Source organism: Pelobates fuscus, chromosome 2, assembly GCF_036172605.1.
Source record: "Pelobates fuscus isolate aPelFus1 chromosome 2, aPelFus1.pri, whole genome shotgun sequence".
Lineage (NCBI taxonomy): Eukaryota > Metazoa > Chordata > Amphibia > Anura > Pelobatidae > Pelobates > Pelobates fuscus.
Window position 1 is genome coordinate 117,118,512 of NC_086318.1, and position 26,888 is coordinate 117,145,399.

A 26,888-nucleotide genomic window follows, 5' to 3' on the forward strand; every position below is an offset into this window, starting at 1 on the left:
TTCTCTGACTTCCTATGTTTTTCAACCCAACTCATAACTGCCATTGCAAAAATTGTCTAATATTGCATAGATATTAGGCCAAGCAATATTGTAGCTATTTTGCATATTAGTACACTCGCCATTTTCCTGCTGGAGGCAATTGTCCAAGTTTTGAACCAAAACAAAACCTAGAATTTGAGTTATATGACCCTTCAACCATAATTTATCAACACATATTGTATAACATTTTGTTCAGGAGAAACAGAGCTTTCATTTCACATCAATAATTTATGTATAGAACACAATTCAATATGAATAAAATTGAAAACAGTGTGAGAAATTAAGACATTTTGTCATTTTAAGATCTGTATTGCATTTGAACTGGGAATGTCATAATAATGTTAGCTTTTACTGCAATAAAACATATATTTTTATGCAGTGATGTTTCAATTATACCTTTTTAATGGTCACTTAATCACAAACCCTGGCCAGATTTAATGTTCAAATTTGTTGTTTTTTTTTTGCATTTTTCACACAAAAATTGTACTTTCACTGATGATATCATTGTTACTATACACTTTACTGTTCTTAAACACTCATATTTGTGTTTTGCTATGTCTCATAAGTACAACAGTAACCCTCATGTACAGTTTTTTTGGTGTTTTGAAAAGGCACAGGGTTAAACATAGTGCTAACATGTATATCACCAAAATATACAAATAGTGAGAAAATAACAAACGATAATACTTATCTTTAAATAACATGTAACAGCCTTCCTAGGCCGTTACCCCCCCAAAAAAGAAATCTATCATATATAGAAAACCACAACAAAAACAAATCGGAATATGGCTGTGTGAATCTACAGAGAAAACATAAAACAAAACATAGTGTGATATTGTTACAAAATACAATATTCTGTGTGCAGCAATCTATGCTTGCTGCACACAAAATATTGTATTTTGTAACAATATCACACTATGTTTTGTTTTATGTTTTCTCCTTAAACATAGTGCTACCCAATTTCAGCTTAATCAACATTCAAATTTTCCAGATTGGCTTGCTGGCCTACATTGCTTTTGTGACCATGTTGCAGCCCAGGAATGAGAATTACTCCAATTTTTGCAAAAGTAGTCAACCAAGGGTATTCAAAATGGGGTATGTCCAGTCTTTTTAGTAGCCTCTTAGTTAAAAACCCTGATCAAAGTTAGTATATGTGGCAGAATCTTTCGCCAATTTCGTCTGTTTTGCCACATTTTGACTGTTTTGCCTTTTTCCATTCAGGAGTTATGATATATGAACATCCAACAGTTGTCTCACGAATGAGAACCACCCTATGTACCCCCATGAAAACGTTCACACCAGTAACTTAAGTGTGAAACCGCAAGGGAAGTAATTAATAAATGCTTCCCCTGGGTGGCCACCATTTCATAACTGAATGCACAGTTGACAAAGGAAAGGTGGCCATTTTTTTCCCGAACGTGGGCAGTGGCAATTGGTTATCGAGCGCCTGGAGCTCTTTTCGGCTAAGCACTAGCACGAACCCTGGTAAAGATTACTTCCCGACCAACTATGCGAATGACGTTCGGGAGATGGGAATTACTGAACAGGGGGAGCATTCGTATCCTAAAATTAAGAGAATCTCTTGCATGGTGTTTGCACAGGAACCCCTGAAGAGAGACCGGCCAGGACAACTATTTCCGTGGAACTGTTTTGGGCTATGCCACATGTCCGGCTGGTCAAAACTTTACCCCGGTGGCATTCCAGTTTCACCAAACCAATCTGAGTGATATTTGGATATGTTATACACTCAGATCAGGGCTATCTTGGGATATAACTTTGATGTGGTTTCTAGTTATAGTGGGGGTACTTTTGGGGTATGGTATATTTTGTATTGCTTTTTTGTACCTGAGAGATAATTGAATTATATGTTTTTCTCACGCAATTATCTCTCAGGCACAAAGGGTTCTGTGAATAAAAACCTTGTATTATTGTGTTGGAGACCCCATGTATAGGTCTGTGATAAAAGCTGTGTGTGGCCTGAAATAAATCAGTTGACTCACAAAACTATGTTTTGTCTGGTTACTATGGTAATGGATGTCTGCATGCATTAATGGTTCCAGTCTGACATAGAGAAGGAATTAGTGGATGTAACTAGTCGCTTACCCGTGGTCCGCTACAGTATGCATTTTTGTTTTTTGCATTTTTCACACAAAAACTGTATTTTCACTGATATCATCATCATTATATGTGTTACTGCTGTAAGGCACTCATATATTTGTGTTCAGCAACATCTCATACATACAGCGGTACCCCCTCATGTCAGGTTTTATAGGCTTTTGGAAAGTGAAAGGGTTAAATATAGGCATGAAAGCTAAATTGTCTGTTATTTCTACCTTGGTTGTCAGACAGGTCCCCCAATATATAAATTATCAAATAACATAATTATATATAAATAATATATAAAATACATTTAGAATCACATTATTTATATAAAGAACTTGTTTGTTAGTAGTTCAGTTTTTGTGTTGCAGATAGATATTATAACTGATTCTTGTGAAATTCATCTTGTGTAATTTCAAAAACTGAGACAACTCTTTGGCAAGTGGATACTTTCTAGAAATACCCAGATTAATGGGCCACCACATTTACTTGACCTTTCAGCTCCCAAATACTTCCTGTGGGGATATATGAAGAAACATGTGTAATGAACATAATTGTGTACACTTAAGCAAGCAGGTCATGGAGAATATCCATGCAGAAATTGGAGTGCTACAATTTCAAATATAACTAATGTAATGAACAATGTGATCAAAAGAGCAGGACTTTGCAAAGGCAGCAAATGGAGCTCATTTAAATGTAATCTTTCGTGCCTAGTCACATCTCCATTATGTTTCGTGTATGTAATATCATTGAAATTGGTTAATTGATAAGAAAAATATTGACCCCCTTTAAATTCTACTTTGTGCCCACCCTGTATGTATGTATGTGTATATATACAATTTTAACATGTTCTTAGCTTTTTTTTGCAAGTTACAGGGCTATAAGTACAAGTAGGACTTTGCTGTTTAAATATACATATATATATATATATATATATATATATATATATATATATATATATATATACAATTTAACACTGTTATCTGTCATAAATCTCTGAATCACACCTCACATATACATATTTTTTTAAAGTAGACAACCAAGGGTATTTAATATGGGGTATGCCCAGTCTTTTTTAGTAGCCACTTAGTCACAAACACTGACCAAAGTTAGCATTTATATTTGTTTGTTTGTTAAAAATGCAAACAAAAAACGGGTAAGTAATACATACCTAGTACGTCCACGGTCCTTAAAGAGTTAGGAATTGCATTTTTCTCATTGAAAATTAAACTAGTTTTTTTTTTAAAAAATGGCTCCTAACTCTTTTAACTGGAGATTTGGTATCAGATATTACTGTAGGTGAAAGTTTAGGATCCAGTGATCATCAGTCAGTGTGCTTTAATATAAGTACAGGGACTGAGTCACACCACACAAAAACAAAAGTTTTAGACTTTAAAAAAACAGACTTTTCTAAAATTAGACTATGTGTAAAGGAGTAGTGTTGTCGCGAACCCGAAATTTTCGGTTCGCGAACGGCGAACGCGAACTTCCGCAAATGTTCGCGAACCGGCGAACTGCGCGAACCGCCATTGACTTCAATGGGCAGGCGAATTTTAAAACCAACAGGGACTCTTTCTGGCCACAATAGTGATGGAAAAGTTGTTTCAAGGGGACTAACACCTGGACTGTGGCATGCCAGAGGGGGATCCATGGCAAAACTCCCATGGAAAATTGCACAGTTGATGCAGAGTCTGCTTTTAATCCATAAAGGGCAGAAATCACCTAACATTGACACCTGTCCTCAAAGCCCAGCCCTGATACACACTGACACAGAGCAGAATAGAGACTGTTCCCCCTACATAGGGTCACTTGGCAGATATGGATTGACACCTGTCCTCAAAACCCCTGATACACACTGACACAGAGCAGAATAGAGACTGTTCCCTGTCCACAGAGACCATGATACACACTGACACAGAGCAGAATAGGGACTGTTACCCCTACATAGGGTCACTTGGCAGATATGGATTGACACCTGTCCTCAAAACCCCTGATACACACTGACACAGAGCAGAATAGGGACTATTCCCCCTACATAGGGTCACTTGGCAGATATGGATTGACACCTATCCTAATGATCCCTGATACACACTGACACAGAGCAGAATAGAGACTGTTCCCCCTACATAGGGTCACTTGGCAGATATGGATTGACACCTGTCCTCAAAACCCCTGATACACACTGACACAGAGCAGAATAGAGACTGTTCCCCCTACATAGGGTCACTTGGCAGATATGGATTGACACCTGTCCTCAAAACCCCTGATACACACTGACACAGAGCAGAATAGAGACTGTTCCCCCTACATAGGGTCACTTGGCAGATATGGATTGACACCTGTCCTCAAAACCCCTGATACACACTGACACAGAGCAGAATAGGGACTGTTCCCCCTACATAGGGTCACTTGGCAGATATGGATTGACACCTGTCCTCAAAACCCCTGATACACACTGACACAGAGCAGAATAGGGACTGTTCCCCCTACATAGGGTCACTTGGCAGATATGGATTGACACTTATCCTAATGATCCCTGATACACACTGACACAGAGCAGAATAGAGACTGTTCCCTGTCCACAGAGACCATGATACACACTGACACAGAGCAGAATAGAGACTGTTCACCGTCCACAGAGACCATGATACACACTGACACAGAGCAGAATAGGGACTGTTCCCCCTACATAGGGTCACTTGGCAGATATGGATTGACACCTGTCCTCAAAACCCCTGATACACACTGACACAGAGCAGAATAGGGACTGTCCCCCTACATAGGGTCACTTGGCAGATATGGATTGACACCTATCCTAATGATCCCTGATACACACTGACACAGAGCAGAATAGGGACTGTTCCCCCTACATAGGGTCACTTGGCAGATATGGATTGACACCTGTCCTCAAAACCCCTGATACACACTGACACAGAGCAGAATAGAGACTGTTCCCCCTACATAGGGTCACTTGGCAGATATGGATTGACACCTGTCCTCAAAACCCCTGATACACACTGACACAGAGCAGAATAGAGACTGTTCCCCCTACATAGGGTCACTTGGCAGATATGGATTGACACCTGTCCTCAAAACCCCTGATACACACTGACACAGAGCAGAATAGGGACTGTTCCCCCTACATAGGGTCACTTGGCAGATATGGATTGACACCTGTCCTCAAAACCCCTGATACACACTGACACAGAGCAGAATAGGGACTGTTCCCCCTACATAGGGTCACTTGGCAGATATGGATTGACACCTATCCTAATGATCCCTGATACACACTGACACAGAGCAGAATAGAGACTGTTCCCTGTCCACAGAGACCATGACACACACTGACACAGAGCAGAATAGAGACTGTTCACCGTCCACAGAGACCATGATACACACTGACACAGAGCAGAATAGGGACTGTTCCCCCTACATAGGGTCACTTGGCAGATATGGATTGACACCTGTCCTCAAAACCCCTGATACACACTGACACAGAGCAGAATAGGGACTGTTCCCCCTACATAGGGTCACTTGGCAGATATGGATTGACACCTATCCTAATGATCCCTGATACACACTGACACAGAGCAGAATAGGGACTGTTCCCCCTACATAGGGTCACTTGGCAGATATGGATTGACACCTGTCCTCAAAACCCCTGATACACACTGACACAGAGCAGAATAGAGACTGTTCCCCCTACATAGGGTCACTTGGCAGATATGGATTGACACCTGTCCTCAAAACCCCTGATACACACTGACACAGAGCAGAATAGGGACTGTTCCCCCTACATAGGGTCACTTGGCAGATATGGATTGACACCTGTCCTCAAAACCCCTGATACACACTGACACAGAGCAGAATAGGGACTGTTCCCCCTACATAGGGTCACTTGGCAGATATGGATTGACACCTATCCTAATGATCCCTGATACACACTGACACAGAGCAGAATAGAGACGGTTCCCTGTCCACAGAGACCATGATACACACTGACACAGAGCAGAATAAAGACTGTTCACTGTCCACAGAGACCATGATACACACTGACACAGAGCAGAATAGGGACTGTTCCCCCTACATAGGGTCACTTGGCAGATATGGATTGACACCTGTCCTCAAAACCCCTGATACACACTGACACAGAGCAGAATAGAGACTGTTCCCTGTCCACAGAGACCATGATACACACTGACACAGAGCAGAATAGAGACTGTTCACCGTCCACAGAGACCATGATACACACTGACACAGAGCAGAATAGAGACTGTTCCCTGTCCACAGACACCATGATACACACTGACACAGAGTGTCCGCGTGAAATAGGGCCGTGAGTAATGACGTCACGGGTAGCCTGCCCATAGTATCGCATAGGGTGGAAGAGCTGATAGGACATCTGAAACGTATTGGGATGGAGATGCTTAATTGTTCTCCAAAATGCTTGACACCACCCCATAGTGAATCTCTGCAAACTTTAATACCATCAGAGGAGGAAGAATGTGGCAGCCCACTGGGATTATTCGAAAAATGTCAAATTGATGATTTTCCAGACCCTGGGGTTGACATTAGTCCAGATTTACATCTTGTGACCCATGAGGATGTTCCAGGCTCTACTTGTGAAATAAAGACAGATAATAAAGTGAATGATCCTTCTCCTTGGGACTTGCACCCTGTCGTTGAAGGTGGAGTAGGCAATGGCAAGAGCATGCTGTGGGTAGTCAGTGCAAACACTCTCTTCCCGGTGAATAATGAGGAGACTAACTATGATGACGTTATTTGCGTTGAAAGTAATGATGCCAGAGATCTTTTGAAACCATATGGAAGGAACGAATTGGTTAAAAGAAAGGCAAGAGACCACCTGCATATAGACAAGAATAGGCATAAGAGAAAGAAGAGAACAGGTGAAAGAGAAGCTGCAGACTGCCTATCTGCAAATAGTTGAATTATGTCCTGAAGATGTCCGTGTTACCACAGTGCAGACTCTGTTTGATACACTACTGAGGAGAGTCAGAGAAACCCCAGATCTTCACGTATTGGATGAGTCGGTGCGTGGAGTTGCAGAGAACGTAGAACAAGAAATATTTAAACTTTTCCTGTGTACTGACAGCAGATATACATAGGGTCACTTGGCAGATATGGATTGACACCTGTCCTCAAAACCCCTGATACACACTGACACAGAGCAGAATAGAGACTGTTCCCTGTCCACAGAGACCATGATACACACTGACACAGAGCAGAATAGAGACTGTTCACCGTCCACAGAGACCATGATACACACTGACACAGAGCAGAATAGAGACTGTTACCCCTACATAGGGTCACTTGGCAGATATGGATTGACAAATCCCTGACAAACAGCTACCACATGCAAGGAAGGCAGCAGGGGCGCAAATGACCCACTCCCGACGCGGGAAGGTAGTGACGACAAATAACAATACAGGACTCTTTAGAGGCCCTGTAATTGTAATCAGTCCACTTGAAATCCTTTAACTTTGATCAATTGGAGGGAAGTCTGGTGCAGAGCCACTGACCCATGCGCAGGGCCAGCCTTAGGCCTTTGGGCGCCCTGTGCAAGAAATCTTCACCCTGTCACACCCATGTGCAAGAAATCTTCACCCTGTCATAGGGTCACTTGGCAGATATGGATTGACAAATCCCTGACAAACAGCTACCACATGCAAGGAAGGCAGCAGGGGCGCAAATGACCCACTCCCGACGCGGGAAGGTAGTGACGACAAATAACAATACAGGACTCTTTAGAGGCCCTGTATTGTAATCAGTCCACTTGAAATCCTTTAACTTTGATCAATTGGAGGGAAGTCTGGTGCAGAGCCACTGACCCATGCGCAGGGCCAGCCTTAGGCCTTTGGGCGCCCTGTGCAAGAAATCTTCACCCTGTCACACCCATGTGCAAGAAATCTTCACCCTGTCACACACACACACACAGGCAGACAGCCATACACACGCACACACACAACTGCGACTGACTAGGTTTGTCACCTCCTCAAAAGGACGCATGAGCCTACAGGCATTGCGCATGAGGGTCCAGTAACGTGGCAAAAAAATTCCCAGCTCCCCAGAGGCTGTCCTAGCACCCCGGTCATACAAATATTCATTAACAGCTTTTTCTTGTTGGAGCAGGCGGTCGAACATTAGGAGTGTTGAATTCCAACGTGTAGGGCTGTCGCAAATCAAGCGCCTCACTGGCATGTTGTTTCGCCGCTGGATATCGGCAAAGTGAGCCATGGCCGTGTAGGAACGCCTGAAATGGCCACACACCTTCCTGGCCTGCTTCAGGACGTCCTGTAAGCCTGTGTACTTATGCACAAAGCGTTGTACGATCAGATTACACACATGTGCCATGCACGGCACATGTGTCAACTTGCCCAACTTCAATGCCGCTATCAAATTTTTTCCGTTGTCGGGGGCGTGGCTAGCTGAGCTACGGAACGGTCGCACATTTACAGAGCTCCCGCTCTAGAGACAAAAAAGAGATAAAAATTCGACCATTTGAACCACGAAACGGCTTAAACCCAGACATTTACAGCTCTTGGAATACCCCACAAAGAGTCATGGTGGAAGAAACACAGAAAGCTGGCCCATTCGGAGGGACAGAGTCACCCAGACATCCGACTCTCCTTCAACAGGCCATCGCAGCAGGCCCGGCCAAATATGGCGCCTACGGAGCCACGCGGCTCTAGCGACTCCGAGCTGTGGCTGGAAGACGAGACAGCACAAGCGCCTCGAACACACAGCGGTGTATACCAGCGGGCTGATTCGGACTCCGACAGGTCCCCATCAACCAAAGGGGACATAAAAAACCTCCTGCGGGACTTGCGAGAGGTCTGGAAGGCGGACCTGGCTGGGGTACAAGAGGAGATAGGAGGCCTAAACCGCCGCATGGGAGTGATTGAAGCCGGAGAAGAGGACAGGGGAAAGAGGCTGGACGACACCGACTCCCGGGTCAAAGCCCTCACCCAACAGGTGCAACACCTATCGAGAGCAGTGACCTCTCTAGAAGCAAGGCACCGAAGAAAGAACTTCAGGATCCGCGGTGCCCCAGAGTCAGTAGGCCAGGAAGCCCTGCTCAACTTTGCCCATGAAGTCCTGCAAGCACTTGGAGTCCAGGTAGGCGGCGAGCGGCCACCACTGGTATCGGCCTTCCGGGTCCGGAAAGCGCCTACAGCACCCGCAGATGCACCTCGGGACATTATCGTTGTCACAAGAGACACCTCAATAAAAATGGCTGTTATGGCACGATCCAGACAACTATCAAATATAGTAATTGCAAACGCCAAGTTATTGATTTTTGACGACTTACCCTTCGCAGTGCTCCTTGAACGGCGCAAGTTTGCTCACATCACCAGGATTTTACGAGACCAAGGTATCAAGTACCGGTGGGGGTTGTCGGGGACATTGGTGGTGCAGAGAGGAGAAGCGATACACACACTGTCGCCCTCCGAGGACCACACAGGGTTTCTAGAGAAACTTAATATACTGGGGCCGACCCCCTCAGAGCAGCAAACGGCAGAGGCCCGGACGGCCATGAACCCTACCACGAGAGGGAAACGCGGAACCAAGCCCACCGGAGACACACAGCTCATGGGGCGGCTGGATCCCCCATAGGAACCCCTGCTTTAACTGTGCCACGGCTAAGCCACCACCCAAGATGGGTACACCGGGACTACCGTATGAACTCACCACCAGAACTGTGTGCCCAAAAGGCATTACTCTACTCACAATCTCTGCTCAATAGTATATATGCCATATTGTCTTGTAAATATTTTATTTTATTTTATTTTTTACTTTTTTTTTTTTTTTTGTTATTTTTTTTTATTTTTTCTCTTCTATGTCTAACCTTTAGTTAATCGCATCCTCAGATTCAGCTGCAGACCGCAGGTCACCGGGGTCGCGGAGACACCCAGTATTATTCTCACATACCGCCACGCGGGTAAGGCAGGTTGGAAAGCCGCAACAGGGGGGTCTCATGGCGGCCGACACTAACAAAACCATAGGCTTCAGCAGCACCACCGCAGACACAAACAGACCCCATTTTAAGAGCCAACTTACACCACTTGCGACGTCTACACGTGTGGTAGTATCCCAAACACAATCAGCACCCCACAACGCATCAGACGAAAACCCACACAGGGAGCTCACAAGCTAATGGGTCGGTCCTACAAGACTGTCCGGGAGAGCGCAAGGGGGCCCCGTGGTGACCGTTTTATAATATTGTTTTTACTCTATGTTAGGTTACCCAGAGTTATTTTCTGTTTAATTTGATATATTACCCACGAGACACAATAGGCTTACTGAACACTTACCTCAGACTTGCTATCTGGGAGGTGGCGACTGGGTTAACCAAGCACCCAGATAATACGCCCTATAGAGCTGCATTGCAGTAAACCAGCTCAGGATCTTGCTGGTAATGTGTTAGGTAAGGTTCAGGCCTTTAACCATGGTGGACAACAATCAGGGGAGCATAGCTGGCCTACATGTCCCTCCTCCATTACTTCTGCAGGTTCATATTCACTAGACCTGACGATCATTATGCAGGAATCTCTTGGATCATTCTGATTGAAAATGTGCATTGGACCCTAGGTGGAGCCAGCAAACCCTCATGTTTAGCTTATGTCCCTGATTAAGTTATTATTTTAATGGCAAATTATATAAACTGTGTTTTACTCATCATAGCAAATGTTTCATGATTACTGACATGACTCTTTTCGTACTTCCATACTTTTATAACCTGTCTCATAACAAAATGTGCAATTGTATACCGTCATAACCTTGTTTGATTACACCATCCCGCCTGTGTCTGCTGTCGTAGCACCACGGGACTGTTTGTTAAATCTATTGCACCAAAATAAAAAATTAAAAAAAAAAAAAAAAAAATTTCCGTTGTCACACACCACTTTGCCGACTTCCAGTTGCTGCGGAGTCAGCCACTTTTCCACCTGTGCGTTCAGGGCGGACAGGAGTGCTTCTCCGGTGTGACTCTCTGCTTTCAAGCAAGTCAAACCCAAGACGGCGTGACACTGCCGTATCCGGGATGTGGAATAGTACCTGGGGAGCTGGGGGGGTGCCGTTGATGTGGAGCAAGAAGCAGCGGCACAAGAGGACTCAGCCGAGGAGGTTATGGAAGAGGATGGAGTAGGAGGAGTAGAGGAGGTGGCAGCAGGACTGCCTGCAATTCGTGGCGGTGTCACCAACTCCTCTGCAATGCCACGCATTCCTTGCTTGTCAGCCGTCAGCAGGTTTACCCAATGCGCAGTGTAGGTGATATACTTGCCCTGACCATGCTTTGCAGACCAGGTATCAGTGGTCAGATGGACCCTTGCCCCAACACTGTGTGCCAGACATGCCATGACTTCCTTTTGCACAATCGAGTATAAGTTGGGGATTGCCTTTTGTGAAAAGAAATTCCGGCCGGGTACCTTCCACTGCGGTGTCCCAATAGCTAAAAAATTTTTGAATGCCTCAGACTCAACCAGATTGTATGGTAAAAGCTGGCGGGCTAATAGTTCGGACAAGCCAGCTGTCAGACGCTGGGCAAGGGGGTGACTTGGTGACATTGGCTTCTTACGCTCAAACATGTCCTTGACAGAAACACAAGACTGTGGGCAGATGAGCGGGAACTGCTCAAGGCGGGAGACGGAGTGGCGGATGGTTGAGAGGGGGCAAGAAGGACAGCAGTGGTTGACGTGGCTGAAGATGCTGGACCAGGAGGAGGATGGCGGCTTAGAGTAGGCGTGCTGCTTGTACTCATGTGTTGATCCCATAGGCATTTGTGATGTGAGATCATGTGCCTACGCAAAGCAGTTGTACCTAGGTGGGTGTTGGACCTCCCACAACTCAGTTTCCTTTGGCACAGGTTGCAAATGGCATCGCTGTTGTCCGAGGCAGACACACAAAAAAAATGCCACACTGCTGAGCTCTGCAATGACGGCATTCTGGTGGTGGACACAGCATGCGTTGATTGGCGTGCTGTCGGGCTGACCCCAGGTGCCGATGCATGCTGTCTGACTGTGCCACTAGCTCCTTGCGACGACCCCCCCTGCTTCCAACTCGTCTCCTCCTCCTCCTCTCTGTCTCCCCATCTGAACTTTCGCCCTGTTCTTCTTCTATTCTAGCGGGCACCCACGTGACATCCATGGACGCATCATCATCATCAACCGCTTCGCTTGTATCTGACAACTCAGAAAAGGAAGCAGCAGCAGGTACAACATCATCATCATCACACCGTACCTCCATGTGTTTAATGCTGCCTGCCTGAGACATATCCCTGTTATCTACATCCTCTAGCAATAATGGTTGCGCATCACTCATTTCTTCAAACGGGTGTGTGAATAACTCCTCTGACATACCAAGTAAAGCGGCTGTGGTGCTAGTTTTGGTGGTGGCGGCAGGCGGGTGAGTGGTATCTTGAGAGGTGCCTGAAGCTAAGCTGGAGGAGGATGGTGCGTCAAGGTTCCGAGCGGAGGCTGTACAAGATTGGGTGTCCTGTGTTAGCCAGTCAACTAAGTCCTCAGAACTTTTCAAGTTCAGGGTACGTGGCTTCTGAAAACTGGGCATTATTCTAGGGCAAAAGGGAATCACAGCACCACCACCACGACCACGACGGCCCCTGCGGGGTGGCCTGCCTCTGCCTGTCATTTTTTGGGGGATTAGTGGTACTATGCGTGCAAGCTACTGTGAGACCAGATATGATTGGCAATGTGAACTGTAACAGTTCGCTATAGAGACACCAAATATGATTGGCAACTGTCAAAGCACGCTGGAACAGGTCTACAGAGCACACGCTGAAGTAGGCCTAACACCCAGACGCTTGCAGACAACTAACTGATCTTCTATTACAGTGAAAAAAAAATATTTATTTTAAATCTAAAGCTTAACCAATTGTTAAAACAGATATGAGTGGTGGCACTGGGCAAATAGGCACAGTATCCAATGTGAACCTCACACAGAAGCTGGCAGGCAGGCAACTGCTCTTCTATTACAGTGAAAAAAAATATTTATTTTAAATGTAAAGCTTAACCTATTGTTAAAACAGATATGAGTGGTGGCACTGGGCAAATAGGCACAGTATCCAATGTGAACCTCACACAGAAGCTGGCAGGCAGGCAACTGCTCTTCTATTACAGTGAAAAAAAAAATATTTATTTTAAATGTAAAGCTTAACCTATTGTTAAAACAGATATGAGTGGTGGCACTGGGCAAATAGGCACAGTATCCAATGTGACAGGTGGTGGTCAAAGGGCCCAAGTAGGCACATGAACACCGGTAAGGATTCTGTGAGTCTACCCTTGATGAACAGAAAAATAAAAAACACCTTTATTGTAGGGTATAAATTCCCTAAAAAGATAAAGGAAACTTATAACTAATAACCACATCTAATGAAATAAGGGGGAGATAGTGCTATATCAATATGAGATAGGAGTGGATAATACGGTAGTTCGTGATAACGTCATCAGATCCTTAGAGTATAATTATGATCTGCATGAGGGGTTGTCAACGCTGAAGTATTCCAATGTATTAATTCCCTCACCTATCATAGACCAAGCAAGGGCTCTCTGTATAGGGGACAACATTTACCACCATTCTACACAAGATCCTTAGACCATGATCAGTATGCATCAGTCACCCCTCATGCAGATCATAATTATACTCTAAGGATCTGATGACGTTATCACGAACTACCGTATTATCCACTCCTATCTCATATTGATATAGCACTATCTCCCCCTTATTTCATTAGATGTGGTTATTAGTTATAAGTTTCCTTTATCTTTTTAGGGAATTTATACCCTACAATAAAGGTGTTTTTTATTTTTCTTTTCATCAAGGGTAGACTCACAGAATCCTTACCGGTGTTCATGTGCCTACTTGGGCCCTTTGACCACCACCTGTCTACTTAGTTATTATATACTTAAGGGTTATCCCCTACCTAAAGATTCTGTGGACACATTTAGATCCTGCTTGTCGGGTATCTTACCATTTGCCATTTACAGTATCCAATGTGAATATCACACAGAAGCTGGCAGGCAGGCAACTGCTCTTCTATTACAGTGAAAAAAAATATATTTATTTTAAATGTAAAGCTTAACCTATTGTTAAAACAGATATGAGTGGTGGCACTGGGCAAATAGGCACAGTATCCAATGTGAACCTCACACAGAAGCTGGCAGGCAGGCAACTGCTCTTCTATTACAGTGGAAACAAAATTTTGGTTGTAAAAGCACGCTATAGAGACACAAGATATGAGTGGCAACTGTCAAAGCACGCTGGCACAGGTCTGCAGAGCACACGCTGAAGTAGGCCTGAAACACAGACGCTTGCAGATAACTAACTGCTCTTCTATTACAGTGAAAAAAAAATATTTATTTTAAATGTAAAGCTTAACCTATTGTTAGAACAGATATGAGTGGTGGCACTGGGCAAATAGGCACAGTATCCAATGTGAACCTCACACAGAAGCTGGCAGGCAAGCAACTGCTCTTCTATTACAGTGAAAACAAAATTTTAGTTGTAAAAGCACGCTATAGAGACACAAGATATGAGTGGCAACTGTCAAAGCACGCTGGCACAGGTCTGCAGAGCACACGCTGAAGTAGGCCTGAAACACAGACGCTTGCAGACAACTAACTGCTCTTCTATTACAGTGAAAAAAAAATATTTATTTTAAATCTAAAGCTTAACCAATTGTTAAAACAGATATGAGTGGTGGCACTGGGCTAGTGGGCACAGTATCCAATGTGAACCTCACACAGAAGCTGGCAGGCAGGCAACTGCTCTTCTATTACAGTGGAAACAAAATTTTGGTTGTAAAAGCACGCTATAGAGACACAAGATATGAGTGGCAACTGTCAAAGCACGCTGGCAGGGTTGTGCAGGGCACACGCTGAAGGAAGGCCTGACAGAGCCGCTTGAAGGACATTGACTGTCTGCTATTAGCTTACACTGGAAACCTTTTTTCTTTGTAAAAGCACGCTAAAGAGACACCAGATATGAGTGGCAACTGTCAAAGCACGCTGGCACAGGTCTGCAGAGCACACGCTGAAGTAGGCCTGAAACACAGACGCTTGCAGACAACTAACTGCTCTTCTATTACAGTGAAAAAAAAATATTTATTTTAAATCTAAAGCTTAACCAATTGTTAAAACAGATATGAGTGGTGGCACTGGGCTAGTGGGCACAGTATCCAATGTGAACCTCACACAGAAGCTGGCAGGCAGGCAACTGCTCTTCTATTACAGTGGAAACAAAATTTTGGTTGTAAAAGCACGCTATAGAGACACAAGATATGAGTGGCAACTGTCAAAGCACGCTGGCAGGGTTGTGCAGGGCACACGCTGAAGGAAGGCCTGACAGAGCCGCTTGAAGGACATTGACTGTCTGCTATTAGCTTACACTGGAAACCTTTTTTCTTTGTAAAAGCACGCTAGAGAGACACCAGATATGAGTGGCAACTGTCAAAGCACGCTGGCACAGGTCTGCAGAGCACACGCTGAAGTAGGCCTGACACCCAGACGCTTGCAGACAACTAACTGATCTTCTATTACAGTGAAAAAAAATGATTTCTTTAAAATCTAAAGCTTAAGCTATTGTTAAAACAGATATGAGTGGTGGCACTGACTGTGCAAATGGGCAAGGCATCCAACCTGACACAGAAGCTGGCAGGCAGGCAACTGATCTTCTATTACAGTGAAAAAAATTATTTATTTTAAATCTAAAGCTTAACCAATTGTTAAAACAGATATGAGTGGTGGCACTGGGCTAGTGGGCACAGTATCCAATGTGAACCTCACACAGAAGCTGGCAGGCAGGCAACTGCTCTTCTATTACAGTGAAAAAAATGATTTATTTAAAATCTAAAGCTTAACCAATTGTTAAAACAGATATGAGTGGTGGCACTGACTGTGCAAATGGGCAAGGCATCCAACCTCACACAGAAGCTGGCAGGCAGGCAACTGCTCTTCTATTACAGTGAAAAAAAATATTTATTTTAAATCTAAAGCTTAACCAATTGTTAAAACAGATATGAGTGGTGGCACTGACTGTGCAAATGGGCAAGGCATCCAACCTCACACAGAAGCTGGCAGGCAGGCAACTGCTCTTCTATTACAGTGAAAAAAAAAATATTTCTTTTAAATCTAAAGCTTAACCAATTGTTAAAACAGATATGAGTGGTGGCACTGACTGTGCAAATGGGCAAGGCATCCAACCTCACACAGAAGCTGGCAGGCAGGCAACTGCTCTTCTATTACAGTGAAAAAAAATATTTATTTTAAATGTAAAGCTTAACCTATTGTTAAAACAGATATGAGTGGTGGCACTGGGCAAATAGGCACAGTATCCAATGTGAACCTCACACAGAAGCTGGCAGGCAGGCACCTGCAATTACATTACACAGGAAAAAAAAAAAAAGCAGCCTGATGTTATAGCCCTAAAAAGGGCTTTTTGGGGTGCTGTCCTTACAGCAGAGATCAGATGAGTCCTTCAGGATTGTAGTGGACACTGAATACCCTAGCCTAGCTATCAATTTCCCTTTCTAATCAGCAGCAGCTAAACTTTCCCTCCTCTCACTAAGCATGCATCTTCCGAATGAATCGAAAATGGATGCTGGGAGGGAGGTTGGAGGGTGTGGAAGGGAGGGAGTGCTGCTGATTGGCTGGAATGTGTCTGCTGACCGAGAGGCACAGGGTCAAAGTTTGCCCAATGATGACGAATAGGGGGCGGATCGAACTGCGCATGTGTCCGCCCGCCGCGGCGAACGCGAACACGCTAAGTTCGCCGGGAACTTTTCGCCGGCGGACAGTTCGGTACATCACTATAAAGGAGTCATAATCACATTGGAGCAATTTAAATGGAGTCCAAGAGAAATGGGATTATTTAAAAGTGGCACTACTGTAGGCAACAGAAAATTGCATTAGGCTTGTCAGTAAAAGCTAAAAATTCAAGAAACCACTGTGGTACTCCGCAGATGTGGCCAAAATAGTAAAAAACTAAAAGTTAGCATTTAGTAATTATAAAAAAAAAAACTGAATGAGGAAGACATAATGCTCTATAAGATTAGGCAGAAAGAGGCTAAGCAAGTTATACGAGCTTCCAAATCACACACAGAAGAGAAAATAGCACAGTCAGTAAAAAAAGGGGACAAAACATTTTTTAGATACATAAATGAGAAAAGGAAAGTAAAGCAAGGATTAGTTAGATTAAAAACAAAATAAGGAAGGTATGTAGAAGAGGATAAAGGTCTTGCTGACTGCCTCAATGAATTTTTTTCTTCAGTATTTACGGATGAAAATGAAGGAAAAAGGACAAATGAGTCATTTATAACATGTGAGTTTACAGAGGAAGAGGTTTTATTTCAACTGTCAAAAGTAAAGACAAATAAGGCAATGGGACCACATGGAACACACCCAAAGTTATTAAAAGAGCTTAGTGGTGTACTAGCAAAACCATTAACAGATTTATTTAACCAACCATTGTTAACAGGAGTAGTCCCAGAAGATTGGAAGTTAGCGAATGTTGTGCCTATTCACAATAAAGGTAGTATGGAGGAGTCGGGCAACTATAGGCCTGTAAGCCTTACTTCAGTAGTGGGGAAAGTAATGGAAACTATGTTAAATGATAGGATTGTTGAACGTCTAAAAACTCATGGATTTCAAGATCAGAGACAACATGGGTTTACTTCAGGGAGATCATGCCAAACTAATCTTATTGATTTTTTTTTTTAATTGGGTAACTAAAATAATAGATCAGAGTGGTGCGGTAGACATTGCTTACCTAGATTTCAGTAAGGCTTTTGATACTGTTGAACATAGAAGGCTTATCAATAAATTGCAATCTTTAAGTTTGGATTCCAATATTGTTGAATAGGTAAGGCAATGGCTGAGTGACTGTCAACAGAGGGTTGTAGTCAATGGAGTATATTCGAAGCTTTGGCTTGTCACCAGTGGGGTACCTCAGGGATCTGTACTTGGACCCATTCTCTTTAATATTTTTATTAGTGATATTGCAGAAGGACTTGATGGTAAGGTATGTCTTATTGCTGATGATACTAAGATATGTAACAGGGTTGATGTTCCAGGAGGGATAAGCCAAATGGCAAATTATTTAGGTAAACTAGAAAAATGGTCAGAGTTGTGGCAACTGACATTTAATGTGGATAAGTGCAAGATAATGCATCTTGGACGTAAAAACCCAAGGGCAGAGTACAGAATATTTATATATATATATATATATATATATATATATATATATATATATATATATATATATATATATATATTGTGACAGAGTCTATGGGAGGGTAATAGAAGGACGGTATCTAGGACCCAGAATCCTCCATAGACTATACTCATTCACCTGCCCAATTAGCAACTGCTGAGGCTTTAATTAGCAGGTCTCAGAGCAGAAAGAGTCAGATACAATCTGACCTGCAGAGAGAGAGCAGGTCTGTGCAGAGCAGCATCTAAACAATGTGCTAAAGGTTGGTGAAACCAATGCATATTTTGGATTTGTGTAGTTTATTACCCTGGTGAGTAAGGGACATTTCTTTATGTTTAGTTAGTGCTCAAATTTGAGCTAGGATTTATTTTGTAGATTTTCTTTTCTGTTGTGCTGCAGTTTTTGAACAACATGATTTTTGTGCACGCTATAAATAAACCACACCATTTTTGCACCAGAGACTGTTGTTCTATGCCTGTTACCCTAGAGGACTGTGTTGCTTTGCCCATAAAGGTCACAAGATGGTGGAGGATGCGGGCATTTAAAGCACATTTATACGGTCTGTGGGTACAGAGGCCTGCAGGTGTGGTGTGTGTGGTAGTTACCAAGTGGCTGAAAGAAAATAAAACAACAAGCAAGATGGAAGAGTTAGTAAAAGCCTTGGTACAGGCTACTACTACCAAGCAAGACACAAACCGTGTAACAGCGGCGCAGATCAGTAGCCTCATGGAGACACAGCGACAGGCTGTTGTGGTCCAACAGGAGACAAACCGCTTATTGGCCACACAAATAGACTGCATTATGGAAAGCGGGAAGACAGAGACAGACTAACAAGTGCTTTGCAACAAACCATGCTGTCAAGTGTAACTACCTCTACTACGGATAGGGGGCGCCGGATTAGAGTTACTGACTTTTTACATAAAGTGAGTGAGGTTGATGACATGGAGGCTTACCTGACAACCTTTGAAAGGATTGCTACCTGAGAAGGATGGCCTCCAGGTCAGTGGGCAGGATTATTAGCCCCTTGCCTCAGTGGAGAATCACAAAAAGCGTATGATGATTTGCCTCTCAGCCAAGCACAAGACTATGACCGATTGAAAGCGGAAATACTAACACGGCTTGGAGTTACGCCTGCAGTGCGAGCCCAAAGATATAATGTTTGGGTTTATGATACCGAGAAACCTACTAGGTCACAAATGTATGACCTCTTGAGACTTGCCCAGAAGTGGCTACAGCCAGAAATCAACTCTGCTGCAGTAATCATTGAAAAGGTGGTTATGGATCGCTTCCTCAGGAGTCTGCCGATAGCGCTACGGAAATGGGTCAGTCAAGCGGATCCAAAGGACCCTGAAGAAATGATGAACTTGACAGAGAGATACCGGTTTGCTAATGAAACTCAGAGTAAAGAACCTTACCTCAACGCCAAATTGCAAGGTAACAGGATACCTTCAAAGAAGTCTGGTGGGTTTAAAGAAACCGATGGGAAAAAAGATTCTGTACAGACCCATAGACAGACTGACTACCTGGAAAATTGGGTACCCAGGTTCCCAACCCGGCCACAAGGCCAGACTGAGAAAGAGATAAAGTGTTATAGATGTCAGGAGATTGGACATATTGCACGTAACTGTCCACAGACTGATGAACCTATGGAATGTAATTTGGGGAGGGGGAGAAACATGGTGCAATATTGGTATACACAAAAATGTCTGCTTTAACAAGTACTGGTGGTATTAATCATGTCAAATCTGTAAATATGGAGGGGAGGAGTGTGCAAGCACTCTTAGATTCTGGGAGCTAGGTTTCATTGGTAAAGAGATCTTTACTTCAGAGTGAGCAAGTTGATAAAATTCACGTGTTGGATATAATATGCATACATGGTGACACCCACACGTATCCCACGGCCGAGGTGGAATTTGCTACCACGGTAGGGGTGATAAAACATAGAGTTGGGGTGGTACCATCATTGCCTTATGATGCTGTATTGGGGCGTGATTTTCCCCTCTTTCGGAAAATTTGGGAAGATACTGTAATAAAACAGGATAAACGTACAGAGGTAGAGGCAGCAACAGTGGGGTTAGAGAATGGTTTCCCTTTTTCTACGATTGATTTGGAGCAATATAGTGAAAATGAACCCACTGTCGTATGTTTGGGTGAGGAAGGGGAACACAATGAAAGTGATTCCTCCCAAGTAGACAATCTAAGGGAAGAGGTGGAGTTCCATCATCTAGGTATTAGCTCAGGAAATTTTAGGGCTGCCCAATGGGAGGATCAAACATTGGTAGCTGCCCGTAACAATGTTCAGGTAGTGGAAGGTACTCCTGTTAACCCGGAAACCCAATTGTCCCTTCCCTATTTTGCAGAAAAAAATAATTTACTTTACCGAGTAGAGAGGAGGGGGGTTGAAGAGGTTGAGCAATTACTGGTACCTCAATCCCACAGAAACCTAGTCTTAAAACTAGCTCACAGCCATGTATTGGGGGGGCATCTTGGGATTGAAAAAAACAGGGAGAGAGTACTAAGAAGATTTTACTGGCCAGGAATTTACTCTGCTATAGAGCGATTTTGCAAGTCATGCCCAGAATGCCAAAGAAAGGCTCCATTCCAAACTTCCCATAATCCCCTCATTCCTCTTCCCATTATAGAAGTCCCATTTGAAAGAATTGCTATGGACCTGGTTGGTCCTTTACTTAAATCCGCTAGGGGGCACCAATATATATTGGTAGTACTAGATTATGCTACCCGGTATCCCGAAGCTATACCTTTAAGAAATACCTCAGCTAAAACCATTTCCAGAGAGTTAATGTTTATGTTCAGCCGGGTTGGACTACCTAGAGAAGTACTTACAGACCAAGGTACTCCTTTCATGTCACGAGTGATGAAAGAGCTATGTAACTTATTGAAGATTAAACAATTGAAAACTTCAGTGTATCACCCACAAACTGATGGGTTAGTGGAAAGATTTAATAAGACATTAAAAGCAATGCTCCGTAAGGTAATTGATAAAGATGGTAAGAATTGGGATCGTTTGCTCCCATATCTAATGTTTGCTATCAGAGAAGTCCCCCAAGCTTCCACAGGGTTCTCACCTTTTGAATTATTATATGGCAGACATCCTAGAGGTCTCCTTGATGTTGCAAAGGAAACATGGGAACAGGAACACACGCCTCATAGGAGTGTTATTGAACATGTGGCACAAATGCAGGATCGTATTGAGGCCATAATGCCAATTGTCAGGGAAAATATGGAGAGAGCTCAGGAAGCCCAGAAAGCTAGTTATAACAGGAATGCTAGACTTAGGGTCTTTCAACCTGGAGACAGGGTTATGGTACTAATCCCCACAGTAGAAAGTAAATTCCTGGCAAACTGGCATGGCCCATACGAGATCATTGAACGAGTCAATGAGGTTAATTATAAGGTGAGACAACCTGGTAGAAGAAAGCCCGAACAAATATACCACATAAATTTACTTAAACCCTGGACAGACAGAGAGGCCTTGATGGCCATGACAGATAAAGTTCCTCTTACCAAAGTAGACAAAGTACCAGAGGTTAACATTGCTGACACTCTAGCACCTCATCAGAGAAATGAGGTCCGAGAGTTTGTTCTTAGAAATCGGGATGTGTTTGCTCCAGTACCCGGAAAAACTCATGTTATTAAACATGACATAATTACAGAACCTGGAAAAAGGGTTAACTTAAAACCCTACCGAATCCCAGAGGCCAGAAAAGAAGCCATCAAAGCAGAGGTCCAAAAGATGCTTGAGCTAGGGGTTATCGAGGAATCACAAAGTGAATGGAGTAATCCTATAGTGTTGGTACCCAAGCCAAATGGAGAAATCAGATTCTGTAATGATTTCAGAAAATTAAATGAGATATCAAAATTTGACGCTTATCCCATGCCTAGGGTTGATGACCTAATAGAGAGATTAGGACGGTCCAGATATCTGACTACATTAGATCTGACTAAAGGTTACTGACAAGTTCCCTTAACGGAGCGGGCCAAAGAAAAAAACTGCTTTTTCCACACCAGATGGTTTATTTCACTATAGAGTCTTACCTTTTGGGTTGCATGGTGCACCTGCCACCTTCCAAAGAATGATGGATAGAATCCTTAGGCCCCATAGTGAATACGCGGCTGCCTACCTTGACGATGTGGTTATACACAGTACAGATTGGGAAACACACCTTCCCCGAGTTCAGGCAGTAATAAAGTCTATACGAGATGCAGGTCTAACTGCCAATCCATCCAAATGTACGATAGGTTTCGAGGAGGCTAAGTATTTGGGCTACACTATTGGGAGGGGTCTCCTGAAACCACAGAAAAGTAAGGTAGATGCTATTGTGGATTGGCCACGTCCTGTGACAAAGAAACAAGTTTGGGCATTTCTGGGCTTAATGGGCTACTACCGTAGATTCATACCTAACTTTGCTACGATCGCAAACCCGTTGACAGAACTAACTAAGGCAAAAGTCCCAGTTATGATCAAGTGGACTCCCGAGGTAGAGAAGGCATTTAGTACCCTGAAGGAAGTTTTGTGTGCTGACCCGATTTTGGTTGCCCCTGACTTTACAAAAGAATTTGTGGTACAGACAGATGCGTCTGATGTGGGCCTAGGAGCGGTTCTTTCTCAGGTACACAGGGGAGAAGAACATCCCATTATGTACCTGAGCAAGAAGCTGAATCCCCATGAACAGAGATACTCAGTGGTTGAGAAAGAATGCTTAGCCATAAAATGGGCACTGGAAACACTTAAGTTTTATCTGTTGGGGAGAAGGTTCAAACTTGTCACAGATCATGCGCCATTGACGTGGATGAGACATAACAAGGAAACAAATGCCAGAGTAACTAGGTGGTTCCATAGTCTTCAGCCATATAACTTCTCTATGGAGCATAGAGCTGGTAAAGACCAGGGGAATGCAGATGGTTTATCCAGAGTCCATTGTTCGTTGTCAAAGGTCGCTACGACCGATGGGTCTAAGCTGGCGGGGGGGGATATGTGACAGAGTTTATGGGAGGGTAATAGAAGGAAGGTATCTAGGACCCAGAATCCTCCATAGTCTATACTCATTCACCTGCCCAATTAGCAACTGCTGAGGCTTTAATTAGCAGGTCTCAGAGCAGAAAGAGTCAGATACAATCTGACCTGCAGAGAGAGAGCAGGTCTGTGCAGAGCAGCATCTAAACAATGTGCTAAAGGTTGGTGAAACCAATGCTTATTTTTGATTTGTGTAGTTTATTACCCTGGTGAGTAAGGGACATTTCTTTATGTTTAGTTAGTGCTCAAATTTGAGCTAGGATTTATTTTGTAGATTTTCCTTTCTGTTGTGCTGCAGTTTTTGAACAAACTGATTGCTGTATGGATTTTTGTGCATGCTATAAATAAACCACACCATTTTTGCACCAGAGACTGTTGTTCTATGCCTGTTACCCTAGAGGACTGTGTTGCTTTGCCCATAAAGGTCACAATATATATATATATATTGAGCACACTAGGTCTTCAATTCAGTGAAAAAAAGTATTTAATGTATTATGCGAAATACATGGGCTGTGAGTGGCAAAAATCGACGTTTCGACCCTCCTGGGGTCTTTCTCAAGATCACAGTGACATATTCAAAACAATATCAATATATACATAAGTGTATAGTATGCTTACCAATAGAGTGATCGGACAGCCAGCGGACTGAAGAACCCGGACATGAAAGAACCACGTGGGACCGTGCGTGTGACGGGGTTGCTAAGCAACGAAACAAAAGTATATACACATACCCGGTTACGAAGGAACCAGGGTATCAGGCAATACACATGCCGGGAACGACATATGGAGGAAAGAGTATAACACATCTAGCCCGATCTATATGAGATCTATCTATACCAAATCCGTGTCCACGCTGCTAGACCCCCGGTATAAGCAGAAAATGCCTGAAAGGTTACCGAATTACCGCAAGTCGGAAAGGATGCAGCAGTTCCAAAATAAATTAAAAAGTATGCTTTTGGGTGATGTCACAGCACAACGGGAATCTAACAGGGGAAGAGGTGAAAGTAATCCTCCTCCTCCCACGACCACGCCGGCAAGGGCAGGACGCTTTACAGACGTGTTGTTGATGAAGGACATGCGGAGCTTTTTAAGTCCTACGCATCGCCACAGCCCTTTGGGGTCCACCCTCAGAGAACGACTCGACCGACAGGTAGCAGACTACCTCGCCTTAACTGCAGATATCGACACTCTGAGGAGCGATGATCCCCTTGACTACTGGGTGTGCAGGCTTGACCTGTGGCCTGAGCTATCCCAATTTGCGATAGAACTTCTGGTCTGCCCCGCTTCAAGTGTCCTGTCAGAAAGGACCTTCGGTGCAGCAGGAGGTATTGTCACTGAGAAGGGAAGTCGCCTAGGTCAAAAAAGTCTAGATTACCTCTCCTTTATTAAGATGAATGAGGGATGGATCCCGAAGGGACTGACAGTGGGCGATACATTCGACTAAAAAAGGCCTGATGAGGGGGACGTAACAGGGATTAAACTGATAAGAATAGTACTAATTAACACACCACTCCTATCTGGTGGCACATTAGATTGCATGTGCAGTGCCCCAAATTTGAAGTAGGAGGACCGACCAAGCATCTTTTTCCATCTCACGGTTCCTAAAATCGATGCCATATACTCGTCCCCTGACAGGGGACGTAACAGGGATTAAACTGATAAGAATAGTACTTATATAACACACCACTCCTATCTGGTGGCACATTAGATTACACGCGCAGTGCCCCAAATTTGAAGTAGGAGGACCAACCAAGCATCTTTTTCCATCTCCCGGTTCCTAAAATCTATGCCATATACACGTCCCCTGATAGGGGACATAACAGGGATTAAACTGATAGGAATAGTACTACTTAACACACCTTATAATAATGCAGAGAGAGGCAATGCAGAGAGAGGAGTCAGAGGAGGAAGGTGGCTTTGAGGAGGTGGAAGACCAAACACAGCAGGCGTCCCAGGGGGCTTGTTGTCACCTTTCGGGGACCCTTGGTGTGGAGGAAGAGACCTTCAATGACATCAGTGAGGACAAGGAACGGGACATGGCTAGCTTGGTATCCAACTTTGTGCAAATGGGGAGTTTGCGGTTGTTCAAATGGACTGTTTGCGGTTGTTTGTGGTGCGTTAAATGGGGAGTTTGGTCTGTCACTGTGAAGCGGGTGTAACCCTTACACTTACAATATAAGGTGGAGTTTCTTCTTGTTTAAAATAGATAACAATATAAGATGGAGTTTCTTCGTATTTAAAATAGATACCCTAGAGATAAAACAAAGAAGGACACATAATAGTGCAATATTGTCTAAATCTTCTATAAATTTCAGGGAAATATGTGAAAATAAACTCACAAAACAAGAGCCTATGAAATAAGGCTCAATCTTCAGCGTTGTGGGATTAAGGTTCCCACTCCCTTCTTTATACTGCCAGGAGGTGATGAATAATATGATGTCCTCTCACAGGTAAGTATAGGTAATATAAAGTGCTTTATTAGTAAAGTGCACAAGTAAAATATAAAAAATAAGACCTTACAGTTGTAGGCAGTCTTATAGAGAGAGTCTCTGGTAGCAAAACGCGTTTCACCCCATAAAGAGGCTTCCTCAGTTGCTGTAAATTCTTGCTGTGGGTGTTCTTCATTTGTAGTATGAATTTTGCGCCCTTTTCCCGGCTTAATTATTCAATCGCGGCATTTTTACTTCCGCGTTCCACAGGTGGAACGCATTGATTCAGTCATTTCCGGTTTCGGCATATCCGTTCCAGCAGTGGAACGCATGCATTACAGTTCCGGTTTTCGTGTGTACAGGCATGACTCTGCGTCCTACTTGATCTAATTCTTCAATATCAGTCTATAATGTACTAAAAATGACTATCATTGTGCAATAAAGTGGGCATTAAGAAGGGAAACACAATAAAGACAGAAATAGATGCACATTAAAATACAATTAAGTTCAATAGAGAGAGACAGTTCTCATATGGAAATGCAAGACACCTTAGAGAGTTTCTATGTGAATCTTGTTCTCTTATAAAAAGAGAACTGAGAATTAAAAGATAAAATAAAATAAAACAGCCCTTACACTACCTGATCGATACAACATCATACCTGATGTTTTAAAGCACGTTATTCCAAACAATTTAGGAATGTTAGGTGATTTATGCCGTTTATGGATTAAAACCAGACTCTGCATCAACTATGTAATTTTCCATGGGAGTTTTGCCATGGATCCCCCTCCGGCATGCCACAGTCCAGGTGTTAGTCCCCTTGAAACAACTTTTCCATCACTATTGTGGCCAGAAAGAGTCCCTGTGGGTTTTAAAATTCGCCTGCCTATTGAAGTCTATGGCGGTTCGCCCGGTTCGCGAACATTTGCGGAAATTCGCGGCCGCCGTTCGCGAACGGAAAATTTTATGTTCGCGACATCTCTATCCTCCATATGTCATTCCCGGCATGTGTATTGCCTGATACCCTGGTTCCTTCGTAACCGGG